Source organism: Lissotriton vulgaris, chromosome 1_1, assembly GCF_964263255.1.
Source record: "Lissotriton vulgaris chromosome 1_1, aLisVul1.2, whole genome shotgun sequence".
Taxonomy (NCBI): domain Eukaryota; kingdom Metazoa; phylum Chordata; class Amphibia; order Caudata; family Salamandridae; genus Lissotriton; species Lissotriton vulgaris.
Window position 1 is genome coordinate 1370527197 of NC_141685.1, and position 7044 is coordinate 1370534240.

At 41.1% G+C, this 7044-nt stretch overlaps 5 non-coding genes across 5 annotated transcripts; all 5 read right to left on the bottom strand.

Annotated features, from left to right (window-relative positions):
- Positions 1-658: 658 nt before the first annotated feature.
- On the bottom strand, positions 659-740 carry TRNAS-AGA (transfer RNA serine (anticodon AGA)). Its single transcript has one exon. It is a non-coding gene; the product is annotated as a tRNA-Ser (tRNA).
- Positions 741-2239: 1499 nt separating this feature from the next.
- Positions 2240-2311, bottom strand: TRNAH-GUG (transfer RNA histidin (anticodon GUG)). The gene has a single exon. It is a non-coding gene; the product is annotated as a tRNA-His (tRNA).
- A 1289-nt stretch (positions 2312-3600) lies between these two features.
- On the bottom strand, positions 3601-3682 carry TRNAS-AGA (transfer RNA serine (anticodon AGA)). Its single transcript has one exon. It is a non-coding gene; the product is annotated as a tRNA-Ser (tRNA).
- Positions 3683-5181: 1499 nt separating this feature from the next.
- TRNAH-GUG (transfer RNA histidin (anticodon GUG)) lies at positions 5182-5253 on the bottom strand. The gene has a single exon. It is a non-coding gene; the product is annotated as a tRNA-His (tRNA).
- A 1289-nt stretch (positions 5254-6542) lies between these two features.
- TRNAS-AGA (transfer RNA serine (anticodon AGA)) lies at positions 6543-6624 on the bottom strand. Its single transcript has one exon. It is a non-coding gene; the product is annotated as a tRNA-Ser (tRNA).
- Positions 6625-7044: the final 420 nt, after the last annotated feature.

Consider the following 7044-nt stretch of genomic DNA (forward strand, 5'->3'; position numbering starts at 1 on the left):
TTTGTTGCTTTTCAAATTCACGTCTGACAACAAGACGAAGGAACAATGGGGCATCAGACACTTTGGAAAGTAGCCACCAACCGCAGAGAAAGAGAGAAAGAGGGAAAAGACAGTATGAGGTGTGGAGAAAACAGCAGCAGGTACAAGGAGCTCAAATGAGATTAATGGCGCCTAAATAGAGCACATAAAGGAACAGTTACAAATCTAAGAAAAGGGAAAGAAAAGACTAGGAAAAAACACAGAAAGAGCTTGTAGATGAAATTCTCTTCCAGGAACAGCAGGTTAAGAGAAATTACACAGGGAGCAGTTAAGCTTGTAACTCGGGGAGAATAGAAAAGAAAATGCAGTTTTATGAAGTGTGTTTGCCTAATTCAGCTAGTACTTTTATTTTATTTCTCTATTTGCTTCTTTTATTGGTAAAGTAAGTTTCAAGTGCATGCACAGGTATGACCGAGAGAGCCAGGGTATAATAATTTGAAGCGTTTGCACCAGCGCTAATGAAGGACGAGAGTTAGAGCAAAGATATGAAAGGGGGAGCAATAATAAATATGTGATATGGCAATAGTGACACCAAAATAAGCCACCTATTTATAAAACTGACATGGAAGAAAAACTAAAGGTTAACTTCTGAAATTGTAGCCGATGTTAAAAAGATTCTCGTTGTCGGCAGGATTCGAACCTGCGCGGGGAGACCCCAATGGATTTCTAGTCCATCGCCTTAACCACTCGGCCACAACAACTGACTGTAAGGCATGTGCACATAATCTGTATGCAAGTTTTCAAGGTGTCCCACAGCAAATTCCTGATATTCTGCAATGCACTTTTTATAAATAATGTTTTTTTCAGCAGGCACATTCTCTCCTGAAAACAAAAATTGCATGCGTTTATCTCTAGTTTGGAATACTATAGGCTTGCATGCATACTCTCATGGGTCACTCAAGTTTTTTGGACCCTATTGCACTCTGTTTTTGTGCTGCTTTTAGTATATGGCCCATATTACAGAAGTCTACCATCTTTGAGTATTTGAGGCTCCTTTGTAAGTGCTTTATATTTTTTCCTTGAAGAGCTATATAATAAAGGGGTCCGGGAAAGATTGCATTTATGGAAGATAAAAGAAGGCCCATTTGTCTCACCAAATGCTGTAGAGAAACCTGATGTTTTACTCATGTTATCCTTAGTTCGTTTTTGTTAGACCTTGCATTCTTAAGGTGGTCCCAACCCCACCTTATTGCTTTTCACCTCCGCATTTTGCTGTATCTTTTTGTTGGCCTTAGGACTCTGATCACTTTATCGCTACTAATCAGTGCTGAAGTGCACGTGCTTCTTCCCTAATCATGTGTATAATTGGAGTATACCTGACTGACAGATTTAATTTACTTGAAAGCCCCTTGTAAAGTGGTATACCATATACCCAGGGACTGATTGTGCCGCCCAAAGAAATAGCATTTCAAACCTGTCTCAAGCCTGCTACTGCAGTGCCTGTGCTGCAGTGTACTGCCACTTCGACTTGGCATTTAAAACTACTTGCCAAGCCTTAAACTCCAATTTTATTACATATCAGTAACCCCTAAGGTAGGCCCTAGGTAGTCCTAGGGGCATCATGCTATGTAAGTAAAAGGTAAGACATGTACTGTGGTAGTTTGTATGTCCTATTAGTATCAAACAGTCTATTACATTTTTCACTACTGTGAGATCTGCCCCTCTCATAGGTTAGCATTGGGTATTCCCTTATACTTTTTGGGGGGTAATTCCATATCAGAGAGGAGAAGCTTTATTTATTTATTGATAAATCCTATCTACTGGTGAGGTTGGATTTAATCTTACTATTGTATGAATGCCATTTTTAGAGAGTGAGCATTTCTCTGCACTTACTGCTCTATTTGCATGAAAACCTGTCTTCAATTGACGTCTGGATTGGGCTGCGAGACAGCTACATATGTGCATTCCCTGTAGACAGCCACAACACAGGTCACTCAACTGCAACTGCATTCATCTGCATTCTGATTGGCCTGGGGGAGAGCTCCGCTCCCCTTACCGCAAATATATTCAAGAACGATAATTTATGTCAGTAAGTACAGTATACCTACATCTTATAATCATGTGTGTTTAAATAATTTGTCGTTAGATCGTTTAAATATTGAAAAGGATCTGTTTTTAATAGACATTTTACAAAAACAACTGGTACATTTGGGAATTCTGTAAAGGAAAAACCCAACTGCCGTGACATTGCCAACCACAATGCCGTGACTCGGATTCGAACCGAGGTTGCTGCGGCCACAACGCAGAGTACTAACCACTATACGATCACGGCGAGCTACTTGGGCTCAATAACGTACAGTGACATGAAGAAATTATAATTCGGAACACTCAGGGCTACTCCTGTGATAGGCTGAATGTGTTCATTGCTTCCTCATTCCTTATACAAAGGCTTTATCTCCTCAGTGGTTGATAGGCTGAAACCGTTTCCTGGCCGCCTGCTTGTGAACTGGCAGGAGTCAAAGATCACACATACACTGGTGGGCCTGTGATGGGACACCAATGCAGAGAAACACACCTGGCGCAGATATTCTATTCTGTTTATTAGACCTGCATCTCCCCTGTACCTCCTCAAGCCATCTGTATGTGAAGCAAGAAGGAGTTAAGGAACGGTCCATCTACACTTTTATTGGGAGGATACTGCCGTGAGCTCCTCCCAGCTAATCACACAAACAGCAGTAAAGCAAGATAACTACACAGTTAGGGGGGACTGCATGGTTAGGTTTTTGAGGAATTATTGAAACTGACCTCAGTGACCCATAATCAGAGCTGTGGCTAATGACTGCATGCCTAATTATGATGAAGCAAGCACCATGGCTCGTAGGGGCCCCACAACACACTTTTCTTAGCTCATTAAATTAAAGTATAAACTTCTGCCATGTGTGAGTGGTAAAGGCTTGTTAATTTTGTTGCTTTTCAAATTCACGTCTGACAACAAGACGAAGGAACATTGGGGCATCAGACGCTTTGGAAAGTAGCCACCAACCGCAGAGAAAGAGAGAAAGAGGGAAAAGACAGTCTGAGGTGTGGAGAAAACAGCAGCAGGTACACGGAGCTCAAATGAGATTAATGGCGCCTAAGTAGAGCACGTAAAGGAACAGTTACAAATCTAAGAAAAGGGAAAGAAAAGACTAGGAAAAAACACAGAAAGAGCTTGTAGATGAAATTCTCTTCCAGGAACAGCAGGTTAGGAGAAATTACACAGGGAGCAGTTAAGCTTGTAACACGGGGGAGAATAGAAAAGAAAATGCAGTTTTATGAAGTGTGTTTGCCTAATCCAGCTAGCACTTTTATTTTATTTCTCTATTTGCTTCTTTTATTGGTAAAGTAAGTTTCAAGTGCATGCACAGGTATGACCGAGAGAGCCAGGGTATAATAATTTGAAGCGTTTGCACCAGCGCTAATGAAGGACGAGAGTTATAGCAAAGATATGAAAGGGGGAGCGATAATAAATATGTGATATGGCAATAGTGACACCAAAATAAGCCACCTATTTATAAAACTGACATGGAAGAAATACTAAAGGTTAACTTCTGAAATTGTAGCCGATGTTAAAAAGATTCTCGTTGTCGGCAGGATTCGAACCTGCGCGGGGAGACCCCAATGGATTTCTAGTCCATCGCCTTAACCACTCGGCCACAACAACTGACTGTAAGGTGGGTGCACATAATCTGTATGCAAGTTTTCAAGGTGTCCCACAGCAAATTCCTGATATTCTGCAATGCACTTTTAAAAAATAATGTTTTTTTCAGCAGGCACATTCTCTCGTAAAAACAAAAATTGCATGCGTATATCTCTAGTTTGGAATACCATAGGCTTGCATGCATACTCTCATGGGTCACTCAAGTTTTTTGGACCCTATTGCACTCTGTTTTCGTGCTGCTTTTAGTATATGGCCCATATTACAGAAGTCTACCATCTTTGAGTATTTGAGGCTCCTTTGTAAGTGCTTTATATTTTTTCCTGGAAGAGCTATATAATAAAGGGGTCCAGGAAGGATTGCATTTATGGAAGATAAAAGAAGGCCCACTTGTCTCACCAAATGCTGTAGAGAAACCTGATGTTTTACTCATGTTATCCTTAGTTCGTTTTTGTTAGACCTTGCATTCTTAAGGTGGTCCCAACCCCACCTTATTGCTTTTCACCTCCGCATTTTGCTGTATCTTTTTGTTGGCCTTAGGACTCTGATCACTTTATTGCTACTAATCAGTGCTGAAGTGCACGTGCTTCTTCCCTAATCATGTGTATAATTGGAGTATACCTGACTGACAGATTTAATTTACTTGAAAGCCCCTTGTAAAGTGGTATACCATATACCCAGGGACTGATTGTGCCGCCCAAAGAAATAGCATTTCAAACCTGTCTCAAGCCTGCTACTGCAGTGCCTGTGCTGCAGTGTACTGCCACTACGACTTGGCATTTAAAACTACTTGCCAAGCCTTAAACTCCAATTTTATTACATATCAGTAACCCCTAAGGTAGGCCCTAGGTAGTCCTAGGGGCATCATGCTATGTAAGTAAAAGGTAAGACATGTACTGTGGTAGTTTGTATGTCCTAGTAGTATCAAACAGTCTATTACATTTTTCACTACTGTGACGTCTGCCCCTCTCATAGGTTAGCATTGGGTATTCCCTTATACTTTTTGGGGGGTAATTCCATATCAGAGAGGAGAAGCTTTATTTATTTATTGATAAATCCTATCTACTGGTGAGGTTGGATTTAATCTTACTATTGTATAAATGCCATTTTTAGAGAGTGAGCATTTCTCTGCACTTACTGCTCTATTTGCATTGAAACCTGTCTTCGATTGACGTCTGGATTGGGCTGCGGGACAGCTACATATGTGCATTCCCTGTAGACAGCCACAACACAGGTCACACAACTGCAACTGCATTCATCTGCATTCTGATTGGCCTGGGGGAGAGCTCCGCTCCCCTTACCGCAAATATGTTCAAGAACGATAATTTATGTCAGTAAGTACAGTATACCTACATCTTATAATCATGTGTGTTTAAATATTTTGTCGTTAGATCGTTTAAATATTGAAAAGGATCTGTTTTTAATAGACATTTTACGAAAACAACTGGTACATTTGGGAATTCTGTAAAGGAAAAACCCAACTGCCGTGACATTGCCAACCACAATGCCGTGACTCGGATTCGAACCAAGGTTGCTGCGGCCACAACGCAGAGTACTAACCACTATACGATCATGGCGAGCTACTTGGGCTCAATAACGTACAGTGACATGAAGAAATTATAATTCGGAACACTCAGGGCTACTCCTGTGATAGGCTGAATGTGTTCATTGCTTCCTCATTCCTTATACAAAGGCTTTATCTCCTCAGTGGTTGATAGGCTGAAACCGTTTCCTGGCCGCCTGCTTGTGAACTGGCAGGAGTCAAAGATCACACATACACTGGTGGGCCTGTGATGGGACACCAATGCAGAGAAACAAACCTGGCGCAGATATTCTATTCTGTTTATTAGACCTGCATCTCCCCTGTACCTCCTCAAGCCATCTGTATGTGAAGCAAGAAAGAGTTAAGGAACGGTCCATCTACACTTTTATTGGGAGGATGCTGCCGTGAGCTCCTCCCAGCTAATCACACAAACAGCAGTAAAGCAAGATAACTACACAGTTAGGGGGGACTGCATGGTTAGGTTTTTGAGGAATTATTGAAACTGACCTCAGTGACCCATAATCAGAGCTGTGGCTAATGACTGCATGCCTAATTATGATGAAGCAAGCACCATGGCTCGTAGGGGCCCCACAACACACTTTTCTTAGCTCATTGAATTAAAGTATAAACTTCTGCCATGTGTGAGTGGTAAAGGCTTGTTAATTTTGTTGCTTTTCAAATTCACGTCTGACAACAAGACGAAGGAACATTGGGGCATCAGACGCTTTGGAAAGTAGCCACCAACCGCAGAGAAAGAGAGAAAGAGGGAAAAGACAGTATGAGGTGTGGAGAAAACAGCAGCAGGTACAAGGAGCTCAAATGAGATTAATGGCGCCTCAGTAGAGTACGTAAAGGAACAGTTACAAATCTAAGAAAAGGGAAAGAAAAGACTAGGAAAAAACACAGAAAGAGCTTGTAGATGAAATTCTCTTCCAGGAACAGCAGGTTAGGAGAAATTACACAGGGAGCAGTTAAGCTTGTAACACGGGGGAGAATAGAAAAGAAAATGCAGTTTTATGAAGTGTGTTTGCCTAATCCAGCTAGCACTTTTATTTTATTTCTCTATTTGCTTCTTTTATTGGTAAAGTAAGTTTCAAGTGCATGCACAGGTATGACCGAGAGAGCCAGGGTATAATAATTTGAAGCGTTTGCACCAGCGCTAATGAAGGACGAGAGTTATAGCAAAGATAAGAAAGGGGGAGCGATAATAAATATGTGATATGGCAATAGTGACACCAAAATAAGCCACCTATTTATAAAACTGACATGGAAGAAATACTAAAGGTTAACTTCTGAAATTGTAGCCGATGTTAAAAAGATTCTCGTTGTCGGCAGGATTCGAACCTGTGCGGGGAGACCCCAATGGATTTCTAGTCCATCGCCTTAACCACTCGGCCACAACAACTGACTGTAAGGTGTGTGCACATAATCTGTATGCAAGTTTTCAAGGTGTCCCACAGCAAATTCCTGATATTCTGCAATGCACTTTTAAAAAATAATGTTTTTTTCAGCAGGCACATTCTCTCGTAAAAACAAAAATTGCATGCGTATATCTCTAGTTTGGAATACCATAGGCTTGCATGCATACTCTCATGGGTCACTCAAGTTTTTTGGACCCTATTGCACTCTGTTTTCGTGCTGCTTTTAGTATATGGCCCATATTACAGAAGTCTACCATCTTTGAGTATTTGAGGCTCCTTTGTAAGTGCTTTATATTTTTTCCTGGAAGAGCTATATAATAAAGGGGTCCAGGAAGGATTGCATTTATGGAAGATAAAAGAAGGCCCACTTGTCTCACCAAATGCTGTAGAGAAACCTGATGTTT